The sequence below is a fragment of the Euprymna scolopes genome, chromosome 11, assembly GCF_053919585.1.
Source record: "Euprymna scolopes isolate OS-2025 chromosome 11, ASM5391958v1, whole genome shotgun sequence".
Classification (NCBI taxonomy): Eukaryota; Metazoa; Mollusca; class Cephalopoda; order Sepiida; family Sepiolidae; genus Euprymna; species Euprymna scolopes.
In genome coordinates this window covers 118,237,019-118,250,774 of record NC_136492.1, presented here as the reverse complement: position 1 = coordinate 118,250,774, position 13,756 = coordinate 118,237,019, and the positions used below count along the sequence as shown (strand labels likewise).

Sequence of the window (13,756 nt, the reverse complement as noted above, 5' to 3'; positions counted from 1 at the left end):
ATAAATTAACGATTTTAGACTAATTTTACTAACAAATAGCTGCTTCCAAAAAATTTTATATGTATATATATATTACATTTATATAGGCAAAAATTCCATAGTTGCTACCTATATTTGTCTATATAAATAAAAACATTATATTTTACTCTTTTTTATTAAGCACTCTTAATAACCTAGTTTTAATTCATAGGTTTTATCTGAATACATTTAAATTGGTATATATATATATATATATATATATATATATATATATATATATATATATATATATATATACATACATATTGTTTAAAGAAAGTTTGTAGATGGGACAAGTCTTTGGTACCGTCGGTTATAAAGTCGATAATTAGGACGGTTTCAGGTACCCATATCAAGCTCTCTTCAGCCAATGCTCATCATATATATATATATATATATATATATATATATATATATATATATATATATATATATATATATATATGTATGTATGTATGCGGGTATATGTATATTATAGCTCAATTTCCGCATTATTACGCTATACGAAAATCTTTGTCTCACATAAAATCATGTTTAAACATTTTAAGGTAACTATACATGTACATACATATATGCATATATTTATCCCTTTTACATTGACTTTGTATTTCTCGTTCGTTATTTCACACTCTCTCTCTCCCTCCCTCGCCCTAACTCTATCCTCTCTCTCTCTCTCTCTCTCTCTCTCTCTCTCTCTCTCTCTCTCTCTCCCTAATAGTTACAATTGTCTATTCTTCATCTGAATCCCTTCCTGCACGAGATTCTGGTCACCTATAAGGTGTCGATCAGACCGTCTCTATTAATTTGCCACCTCTGGAAAGTTAGATACACGATTACTTTTGAATGCGGATAGAAATCTAGCTTCCATCAAAGAAGCACTCTTGATTGGGACAGATATAAATTTATAAGCATCCTTCCTTCTATGGCAAAATATATACAACACTTTGAACAAGGCTAAGTTTTGTTTAGTTGCCGCAAGGACGTGACGAGGAGGTACTAAGGCTGCCCAAACATTTGCCCCTTTTACTCCTGTTTTAAAAGCGCCCTTTTCAGAGGAATGTACTATATTGGTCTGTGTTTCACCGGGACGGTATTCATTACTATATTTTTGCCGCTTTTTTATTCACTCGAGTACCTGCCCTGAAAAAGTTCTATGCGCGTCACTGATCTGCTCAAGGTTTGATAGCCGATCGGTTTTTAGTGAGAACACAGACTCCTCGAAACGGGACAATCTGGTCTGATTCCAAAGTAGCATGCTCGATCTAGTTTTTATTCGCAAGGAGATGCACGTAATAAACTATTCTAAGCATGGGAAAGGAGGAGAAAATGCCTGGGAAATTGTCCTCTTGAAACCAAACAGTTAGTACATGTAGTTCAGTTATTTAGTGCCTCATGTTATTGATCTCTAAACTGAACAGCTTAAAAAATGCAATCTTCTACACACGGACACAAAGTAGAAAATTCAGGAAAATAGAAAATGCTTTCTCGATAGAAAGGGAGAAACAAGGAATTTCGCAAAGAAAGAGTATAAAATATGATAAAAATGTAATATTCCTTAACGGTATTGTGAAAATGACTATTGGATTTCTTTCTGTTCCATTTTACTGCAGTAGAACTTCCCAGAAATCAAAGAACCCCTTTCTGGGGTCAACACAAGATCGCTATATGAGATCCCTAGATATACAAACGTTCCATTAAAGTTCCCCTTTACCGGTCAAACGTTGAGTTAGAAAAATAATTACCAATACGGTTTTTCCTCTTTCTAATTGACCAATAAACTTAGTTATGATATATCATTCGTGTGGTCTCTTTGTGCTATCGGATTCTAGGAAAAGCATTTATCTAGTCTGGTTGAGTATTCACCTAAGTGCTATATATAGCTCTATCTACGTATTGAGCACTTAAAGTTTACGCATAAATTTATACTTTGGTATATTAATTTTACGTGAGTAAATGAAGTAGTTATATATATATATATATAATTATAATAATTATTATAGTAAAAAAATAATTATATATATATATATATATATATATATATGTATTACACTAAGCAATTTGGCTATAATTCATTACTCTTTTATTTATATTTTGCAGGGATTAAATAAGGAAAAACAAAACAAAATGAAGAAAATTTTAAAAAGAAACAAAATAAGAAATTCAAGCTATTTTAGGCAGTGCCAGGTAAGTCGAAATTAATATACTAAACCAACATAAAAAAACGATATATTTTAAACTATCAGTAAGAAAATATGTAACAATAGAAATGTGACAAAAACACATAGTAAAGTATACATACACAACACACAAACGCAAACTCGCACACACACACACACACTAACACAGGCATACAGACAAATACACACACATAAATACACACACACATCCACAGTATAACAATCTAAAGAAAATATTGACACAAAATGGTTTGCACTAATTAATTGAATTTTCCACAATTTGATTAAAACATTTTCATTTTTATCTTTTAAGATTTTTGAACATGCACCGGGATACACTTTGTATATTCCAGCAGAAGGTATCATTTTATTTTTATAAAATATTTTCATAAATTCGGTATATTTTATACAAACCAATATAAATCACAAAATGTTGCATAAGCACATAGAATAATCAAAATAATTAATTTTAATATATATATATATATATATATATATATATATATATATATATATATATATGTTCTTTGCAAGTAACATTGGGATAAACTTTAGAAAAGTATATGCATTTTATGAACTCAATGCAGTGTTACTAACAAAATATAAATTACAAAGTATAACGTACTTGGTGATATCCTATGTAATATATATATATATATATATATATATATATATATATATATATATATATATATATATACATATATAAACAAATGTTATTTATTTGTTGTTTTACTTAGACTACGTAGATTACTATTTTATATATAAAATAAATAAATAAATAAATAGATAATATTTGTTTATTATTTACGTCCAAAACAATATGAGCGATTCTCCAAGGAAGGAATAATTTCTGTGATTTTCAAGTTTGAAGACGATATTAACAGTATTATCATTGAAAAATAATCAACAAAAGTAAACACCCCCATATATATATATATATATATATATATATATATATATATATATATATATATATATATATAAAGAATTTCCCAATTCAGTAAATTTTTACAGATAAATTATCCACCACGATTCACTATTTTGTTACAAGTAATTTTGGGATTATATGATACATTATTATATTCTTTTACATATTAAGTAGATTTAAGAATATTACATTCTTTTTATTTTACATAAGAATTTTGTTATACTTTTGGCATATAAATTGCATTGTACATTTCGCCAGATTTTTTTACATATGGAGAATATTCCACTATCCGCTATATTTTTATATATAAAGTATATTTAACAATTCGTTATATCCTTTTAGATAAGAGAATTTGTTGATTTCTTTTCTACATGAAGCATATCCCTAAAAGTTTTTACTTTTACGCGAAACGATTACGTTCTAGAATATTATATCTTATTTGCTCTTTGTAAAATATTTGCCAGAATGATATAATCGTTTTTATATGTATACAAAAATAAAAAAAATTGAAACATTATTTTGTCTAGATGGTATACATGCACATATGCACACACACGCACATACGCACACACACACATATATATTTAAAGATATTTAAAGCATATATATATATAATATATATATATATATATATATATATATATATATACGATTTAAATATCTTCTCAAATTTAGCAATTTATCTTTAATGTAAAATGTGTTCCGTATCTTGTCTCTTTTAAGATTTGCAAATATATTTTAATGTTACATTTTATCACAATGTAAATTATATATGATAAGTTATATATATATATATATATATATATATATATATATATATATATATATATATATATATATATATATATATGGTTTTAAATAGAAATATTAATGGATTAAAGTAATTACATGCTGTGATCTATTGCTGGTTTCGAAACAAACGAATGATAACATTTTTTCTAGAATAATCAAGCATACTTGAAAAGTCTCAAGTAGAACCCTTGTCATGAATGCAGTGTTGTTAGTTAAGAACAGCATACATAAAAAAACTGTAAAACTCATTTTACATAAAACGTATAATGAAGCGGATGCTGTTTATGTATGCAATGAAAAAAAAATACTTAAAGAGGGTATATATGAAAGAAGCAACCTGCCTTAATAACACCGAATGATATGCACACGCGCACACACACACACACACACACACACACGCACACACACACGCACACACACATATATATATATATATATATATATATATATATACTCTAATATATTATTATATAATTATATGCTACTATTGGGGCCGAAATATTTGTGTACAGTTTGTTACTAATAAAAGATTAATATTTTGAAAATGTCCAACTAGATGAGTGTCAATTTCTTATAACGTTATATCATATTTAAAGCTCAAGTATTACTATTGAGCTATCTAAACGAGACATTTGTGTTACTTAATATATGTGGTATTACCATCCAAAATCGTTAAATTAGACACACACACACACACATACACACACATACACACACACACACACACACACACACACTACGGTATTCTTTTTATGAATACACAGTATATATCAGATTACAGTATATTTTGGTATATATAAATACACTCTTTTCATTGATTGTATATAGTATGTGTAGAAAGTCATGATCTATTTGCTGCATTAACAGTGTATTCCAGACTAGAGATTTTGTTGTATATATTAAAATGTATATTTCAGAATAATCTACTTTTTATTTTTATTTATATAGCCAATTATTTAGTTTTATATATATATATATAGCCAATATTTATTTTTATTTATATAGCCAATTATTTTTTCCTTTGTGATAACCTCCTGTTACTTATAATTGTATTATAGCGAACAACGCAATTCAAAACCTTTCTAATCTTTCCTTAAAATAACAAAGTGAAGGATAAGAAGTGAGTATTTATACTGAATTGAAGCAATGACCCAACAACATGTAACCTCGTCTCTAGAAAATGTTCGCAATAATTCGTCAACAATTGCTATTTCTTCTCGCAATTATTCTACACTTCAAGTACAATTTCTATACAACTTTTTAGTTCTTAATTATTTTCATAGATTTCTATTATAAACAATATATGTTTGGCAAAAATGATTTAAATGTAATTAAAAAGAAATAACATGTATATGTTATTCTTATTATAGACATTACATACATTTAATAATGATAAATGCACTTTATGATATATTCACTTTTTCTAATTATTGAAACAATCAATTTGGATTCTCTTTGGTTTTAAACTTCTTAAGCTTTTGCAATTCTTTTAATACTGAAGTTTTTCATTTTTAATGTAAAATAGTATTTTATAAAAATAAACTCTTCTCTCTATACATATTATTTTTCTTATAAGTTTGTTCAAGCTGGGAATGGAACATCCTACCGTATGTAAAACATTCATCCGAGAAATTAGATATTCAAACCGAGAGGTATTTTAAAGATTCTGACCGTTCGTTTAAGTGCAATTGTCTGAATCTCTCTTGCACTTCGTTCACTGAGTATATTTGCCAGGTAATTCTTTAAATTCTTTTTCATGAGTATAATTGCTTCCATAATAACTGGAATGAGAGAAATCTTCTTAAAATTCAAGTTTTTTTTTTTAAACTGCTGTTTGCTGTTTTGTATGGAGGCGCATGTGTTTATTCTAAGAACGGATAATAATGACGGGGAAAAGACAAGGGAACATAGTTTTGAAAGCTGGTTTATTAAAATTTGTGTAGGTTTCCGACTTCTTTTTAATCGTTATTTGAAAGATTAAAGCCAAAAGTTAATTTGCAAATGGGGGGGGGCATGTGTATACATGAAAAGAAAAAGTGATAATGAAAAATGTTTTCATGGCGACATTGGGAAGCTGACAAATTCGGTTAAATTTTGAAGTTAAATAAACTCATTGTAAAAATCCTTTGAAAGAGAAATGTTAGTTTTCTGCGTCTATTTCAAAGATAATTAGTAAAGTACTAAGATGTTGAAGAAGAAGAAGAAGAACAACAACAACAACATTTATATTTTTTATTTTGCAAGTTATATTTAAAATGTATATTTTACGCCGAAAGTTTCACGTTCATTCAAGCGATGAAAATATTAGAATCTTACATATAAAAATGACGTAAAATATGTAATCTAAAGAAAAATGTAGAAATAGTTTTTGCAATATAATTTTTTTGTTTGTGAAAATATTAAATAAATGATTCAACGGTATTATCGGTAGTTCGAGAATTTTTTTTTGTTCGAGTTATATCGAATTAATTAATACGATGTTTAGGGGCTTTTTTTTTTGTTATCAGGTTCCTCAAAAAACAATATTGTCATTGTTACAATTTACGATACTTTATTTTCATAAAAAAAGCAAAACTAAATTCATTATTTTTTTTGTTTTTACTACTGAAAACCATAACTTTAGTAAAGTGTTTTTTGTTTAAACAAAATAATACATTTCTACTAAGATTCACATTAAAATAATGGGTTTATAATATACCGTGATCATAATTTAAGTAAAACTGAAAATTTCATGAAAATTTGTTCATTTGCTAAATTTTGGTGAACTTTTAAGTACAAGGAAGGGTAAAAATGTTTATACATTTTCAGTATTAATTTTTATCAGATTAATTCACGAAAATTTAGTATTTGCAGTCTTAATTGCAATAAAATGTTTTTAGTGTTTAATTTGATGAAGATCACCTTTAAACAAATTAATATATTGTTCGGAAAATAATGATTGATTTCAGAAACAAACAATTTTTATTGGCGTCATGCAGCACGCATGAACCAGTTTTATTTTTTTATTTTTTGTTTCAAATTTAATTACAAAATTGTAAAAATTGTAATTGTAAAAACTAATCTAAGGGAAATAACTCTTTGATTTATATCGAGTTATTCCCCTTGGAACAAACCTCTAACTTTTCTATAACATGTTCACAAAAGTTTTCTTTTTAATTGTTTGAAATGTTTTGTTGGTTATCATGGCTCTTAATAAAACTATAAAAATTCTAAATTCATAATCGTTTTTCTGATCAGTTGTGAAACCTCCTACCATGCTCCGATGAGTATATTTTAAAAGCGTTATCACTGGAAGTGTACCCATTATTCATCTTCTTATACAGTGCTTAACTTTGTATTCGGAAAAAAAATTATTTGCAAATTTATTTTTTAGAAAACCCGCACAAACATTAGCATATCATTTTTTTTCATTAAGCAACGTAAAAAGCCTAACCAAAATGGACAATAATGATAATGCCCTTTTAGAACATGAGTTAAAAACGACAAATATTTTCCGAGAACCTATAAGTCAACTAAGGGGAAACAACTCTTAAAATTATATTGAGTTATTCCCCTTAGAATCATCCACCACTGACTTTTGCAACCTTCGTCATTGTGCTTCATTTTATAATCAGTTTTTTTAACATTTTTTATTTATTTATTTTTTGGGGGAATTTGGGACGCAAAATCAACGCAACTTTGAGGAGACATTTCACCTTACAAAAGGCAATATTGTAATTTTAATAAAAAAATCATTCAACAACTTTATTTATCGCAATATAGTCTTATGACATTAATAAACAAATATGTTAAATATTGTAATTATTATTAAATAAAACAGTCAACTACTTTATTTAATGTAAAAAAGTTTTATTACATTATTTGAAAAATAAGAAAATATTGTAATGTTTATTAAACAAAAAATAATTGCAATTTGTAATAACAAGAAAGGAATATATGCGACGCTAATTTGAGAGAAATTGGGAGAGGGGGATCCTATTAAGAAAACGCAAGTTCGAGGAATTATAAACAAAAAATAAAGATGCGACTATATATATATATATATATATATATATATATATATATATATATATATATATAATAACAGAATGTTTTAAAACTGGTAAACATAATCAGAAGTGACATTTCTGTGTCATTCACCGTCAAACCTAAATATCAGTTGCTTTGTATTGTAAACAAAAACAAACAGAACTTTATGAAAACTATATATTTTTCTTACAATTCTAGAAATAGTGTTTTCTTAATAAACAATGGAGTCGAAACAAAAATAACAATTCCTTCGCAATTATCATCGCTTTTTCTCGAATGTTTTCTTTTTTAAAAATTACAATATTTTACATTTTTTGTTATTACTGTCATAAAACTATATTGCATTAAAGAAAGTAGTTGAATATAAAATACAATATTGTCTTTTGTAAGGTTAAAATTCTTATTCAAAGTTGCATTTGTTTAACTTCCTTAATTTCGTATGAAAAGCTATACGAAAAAAGAATTATCTCGCTCAACACAATAACGATGATTTCAAAAGCGCTGCTTTAATTGTGTCTATCGATTACAGATCACTCACTCAGTGTGATTATTTTTACATATATTAATTAAATGCTGTATTTATTAATCTAAAGATAGATTAAATTTATAGTGTGTAATATTGTCTTACTTTTAAATCATTAGAAATAGCAAGGGACATAATTCTTCATAAAATATTTTTGAATTATCTCCCTTACAGTGATATTACTTTTAAATGTTATATAATTCGCATCGCTCATGGCTATTAAAGATTGATTAATATATGAAAATCCGGTGAAAAATTAAGATGAAAACTTAAAAAATTATATTAACTCTGACAGTTTTTCCTTTAATATTAATATTTACAATTACCAACCAATTTATTCTTTCGTAACGAAAATACTTCATAAGGCTACAATAAAAATCACCAAGCTTGTTTACGCGATTTTACGCAATGTTGGTTTATGTAGCTATTAAATGACATATATATATATATATATATATATATATATATATATATATATATATATATATATATATATATATATATATATATGTATGTATGTATATATATACACTCAACGAAGTCAGAAAGGTATTTAGAATTCATTATTTACATATGTTTTTCCATTATTTCTCCTTTTATCGCTTTGTTTTTCTTCATTTAAGCCTTGATTACATTTTATCAATAACGTAACATTGCGCGCATATGCTTTTTTTTATTTTAATTTAATCAATCGTATCACTTTTCGTGTTAAGTTTTTTTCCCCACTGGCTTATGTCCCAACGATGGCTATTTTTAATTATAACTAGAAAGAAGGCATAAAAATTACCTTTAAATTTTACACCGCTAACCTATTTTTTAGATTTTTTCAATAATTGATTTAAACGAATATAAAGAAACGTTGAATTTCCCTGAATATTAAATTCCAGTAACCAACTAAATTACATTCTTATATATTTTTTTAATGGTAAATTTGATTTCATTTGAGAAGTTGGAAATTTTACAAAATAAAAAAGGATTGAAACATATGTACAACAAATATATGTTTATAAAGCAGGATATCAGGGCACTCCTCTACCTATCCGGATAATTATTTGTGCGCACGTTTTAACTCATTTTAAAGCGTTTATTTACTATGAAACAAAAGTAAGGTAAATTTGTTGAGCAAGGACAAAAAAAATGGCGATTTTTAAACGGCAATTATAGTTCTCGGTAAGGGCTCAAATATAGAATTTTAAAAAATCCTGGTAAAAATCCATTCGATAATTGTCAGCAATCGTACAAAAATTGTAATGTTCTACTAGTATTTTATTTAAGTGTCGATTTTTTAGCGTTTGGTAAAATTTATTTATTGTTAATTATTATTATTTTTTTTTTGCACGCTGTTTTTTTGCTGGCTATTGTAAAAAAAATCCCAAATAGTATCTATATTCAACTGGTATCTTTCTTCTTTTTTCATTTCAGAAAAGCTAAAAAATGTGTTTGTAAAATAAAAGCTAACTGTAAAATAATTCTTTCTGTTAAGAAATGTTTTGTAAAAATCTAAAAGTAAGATGATATATTTTTTTAAAAAAGTGCTAAAAATCTTTGTCATAATTAATTATGGAAAAATCTATAAAATTTGTTGAGAGTGTTTATATCCGTTTGCATTAATTAAAAAAAGTAGCCAACAACAGCATTGTGTTTATATTTTCTGTTTTTAAAATATCGACGTATTCATTTTTGATGAACGTTGATTGTACAGTATTTATCAGCAGTTTATGAAAGAATTATTATTACTAGCAGGACCTGTGGAAATTCCACAGCAGCATTTTTCATATGTAGTATATTGCTTTTGGACGTTGTGTAGATATTCAGCGTGAATGGAGATCACACGATAATATTGTAACTCTTTTCTTATAACTATAAAAGTATTAATTTGATTAATGTAGTGTCAGAAATATATATTTTTATTACGGTGTATCTCCAATATCCTTATAGGAGTTTGTGGCATATTCCATTGTATGTACACCCAGCGCGAACGGAAACCCCATGATATAATTATACTATATTCAGACCGACCTTTAGAGTCTAGCAAGAAGACCAAGATGTAATATTTTAGTTTCACATACGGCCTTAAAGTGACATCATTATTTATTTATTTATTTATTTATTACATTTCGTCTTCCGTGATTGGGAGATCCTATTTATTAAAAAGGGGGATAGAAGGTGATAACATTCTAAAAACTAAAAATGTATTAATTAATTGTTCATAGTATGCTATCATCTTGTTCCCTCTTATTTTTAATAATAGGATCTCTCAAACGAATAATTCATAATCTGGAAACCGTAACACGCATACATACGTACGTACATACGTTAAAGGTACTACGGTATTAATATATAGATTATTATTATTATTATTATTATTATTATTATTATTATTATTATTATTATTATCATCATCATCATCATCATCATCAGCATCAGCATCATCATCATCATTGTCTGACATGGAAATTTCACACAAGTCAACAAACGATCGGTTTGGAGACCTGTGGTGTTCTGTGGAAGCTGAGTGACAACAAATCTCCCCAGACGTCCAGCTCTCTCCACCTCCTTCGATAGCATTTGCAGATAAATCTGCGTCATCGCAACAGCCTCATACCATTGATTTTTCTTTATATTATTTGTTTTTTTATTAGTGCTGTTGTTGTTGTCCCCTTTTCTTTAAATGAAACAAAATGTAATTAAATTTGGAGCGACACCCTTCTTGTATACTATTACTGATTATTTGTATGAATTATATAAACTTTTTGTTGTGGAATTTCTTACTTTATAATTGCAGAAATAAAAAACAAAAAAAAAAAAAAATGAAATTTAACAACGTTTTCAAAATAAATAAATCAAATGACAATTAGATGTATTTAAATGATTATAAAGTGTTGATTAATCCAATACTGTAGTCCGAGGGCAACCGAAATCAATTCAACTGTCCTAGGTCAGTGAAGAAGAAATGCTTTTAGATTGAGTATATTTTATTATCGTTGCTGTCCAGAGCCTTCTTTATTTCTTTATCATTTATTTATTTTTTTTATTATAACTAAATTTTCTCCACATAGGCAATTAAAAGGAGCCGAAAGTATTAAATCTCAAGAGAAATAACTCCTACATAACAACACAAGGGAAATAACTCCTACATAATAAAGCAAGGAAAATAACTCCTACATAATAAAGCAAGGGAAATAACTACTACAACGTAGTCATTTCCCTTGTATTTCTTGCTGACTCAGTTGTTAGTTCTATTTACTTGAAGTTACGATTGAAATTCTGTAAAATTATTTTTTTTTTTTGACTTGGGTATCACCACTTATCAAGGTCGTAAGGAGACTCGAGGGTAAGGTTAACGAATGTGATCAATGTGAATTTGATCACGTTGTACAATGGGGAAAGGAGTGGCTGGTTACTTTTAATGCATCTAAAACCAAGCTTCTATCTTTACATCATCAACGTTCTGATCCCCATATGGCATCAATTAAAATGAATGGCTCTCGTCTTGGGGAGGCATCAACTTTTGACAGGCTTCTGGGCTTGACCTTTACTCCTGATCTTAAACGGAATATGTACATCAAATCTGTTGCCAAGGCTGCTGGAAAAATGGTCGGATCCTTCTACCGATCCAGTAGATATCTCACTGCTGATGCAATTCTCTATCTATATAAGAGCCAGATACGTCCAAGGATGGAATACTGTTGCCACATATGGGCAGGAGCTGCTAGAAAAGACTTGTCCTGCCTTGATAGAGTTCAAAATAGACTTCGTGGCCTGGTGGGAGATGTCCTTTTCTCTTCGCTGCAACCTCTATCTCACAGATAAGATGTTGCGAGTTTGTCTCTGCTTTATCGTTATTTTCATGGAAAGTGTTCGACTGAGCTTCAATCTATGCCCCCCCCCCTCGCCAAACTTTCACAAGAAACACTAGACTGGCTGAAAACATTATCAATAATTTTCCCCACTCTTTATCTGTGCCTAAACCTAAACATAGATTCCATGATCAAAGTTTCTTTCTTAGAACTGCACGCCTGTGGAATTGTCTTCCGTTTTCCTGCTTTCCAGCTGTCTATAATATGGTTGTCTTCAAGTCCAACGTGAACAAGTTTCTGATGAGCCGTTCCACTTAAGTTAACAAATTTACCGAACTTCCATTACTATCGATTACTATATTGTCCTTTTGACTACTCTACACTCTTTAACCCTTATCCTTGAGTGGCCTATCGGCCTTGATAAGTGGTGCCGCCTATGTAAAAAAAAAAAAAAGAAAAAGATGGAAGTGAAGTAATCGTTTATGGTGTAAATTGAGTTCAATTTGATTATTTATGAGGACGACTAGGTGTGTCAGAATTTTGGGGGGATTTTTGACACCCCTAACACAAAACTGCGAATAAAATATAAAAAAACTTGTAATTTCTCTTGTTAAAGTGAATTGTTTATTTTCTTGATGGAATATACATCCAAAATAAACTATTGAAGTTGTTTAAAAAATAGTAGAAATATTATTATTATATAGTAGACTAAAGATTGACAGTTATCGTTGAGGGAAATGTACACAGATAGATAGACACAGACAGACAGACACTTTCACTTTTATAGATATACTGGCAGTTCCGCCCGGCTTTGTTCGGGCCCTATGTTTTGTTCATAAGGTTATGTGCATATGTATATATGAAAAAGTGTGACTACGTAAAGTAAATTTTCACTTTTATAGATAAATAAATAAATAGATAGATAGATAGATAGATAGATAGATAGATGCAATATATAATAATATTTTAAAAAGTATTAAAAAAAAAGACTCATTTTAAAAAGACAGAACGTTCTGTTCACGATTTATTTCGCGTCTGCCGTCAATGACTGGGCTACGAAAACATGCTTAGTGCAAGGCTAAAAATTAAATCATGAACCAACAGCTACTACTTTATGCATTCGTAATGCCAGCGTCTGACCTTCACCTAGCAGATTTCATTTTTTTTTTAATTTTCACACTGTTGCACAGATTTTTTCCGAGCTAAAACCCAAATATAAAGTTTTGTATGGATTCAAATACCTTATATATGAAGCTTCATGTCTGTAGATCAAAAACTCTAGGAGGAGTCTGGTAGACAAAAATATATACGTATACATAAATATATATGGAAACAATTTTGTGTTTACTATAAACGTTTTACGCAAATATTACGCAAGTATAAATCCTGTAGAATGTCTGCATGAATATAATTACACGTAATAGTTAACTAAATGTGATTACCCCATTAGAAAATCGAAGCAACTAATAGGGAATTAATTAAAATG

The 13,756-nt window shown here is 28.1% G+C and overlaps 1 protein-coding gene and 1 long non-coding RNA gene across 7 annotated transcripts in view; one reads left to right on the top strand and one right to left on the bottom strand.

Annotated features, from left to right (window-relative positions):
* Positions 1-13,756, top strand: part of LOC145288083 (uncharacterized) — a 531,533-nt gene that overhangs the window by 88,124 nt on the left and 429,653 nt on the right. For 2 of the 4 annotated variants that reach the window (XR_013869260.1, XR_013869259.1), the window contains exon 2: positions 2,116-2,202. This is a non-coding gene — a long non-coding RNA (uncharacterized LOC145288083). Of the gene's footprint in view, positions 1-2,115; positions 2,203-2,508; positions 2,675-13,756 lie in introns of those variants that run through there. The other 2 variants (XR_013869258.1, XR_013869261.1) reach the window with 2 other exon arrangements.
* LOC145288082 (small ribosomal subunit protein eS10B-like) overlaps positions 1-13,756 on the bottom strand; it is a 367,331-nt gene that overhangs the window by 343,935 nt on the left and 9,640 nt on the right. The window lies entirely within an intron of this gene.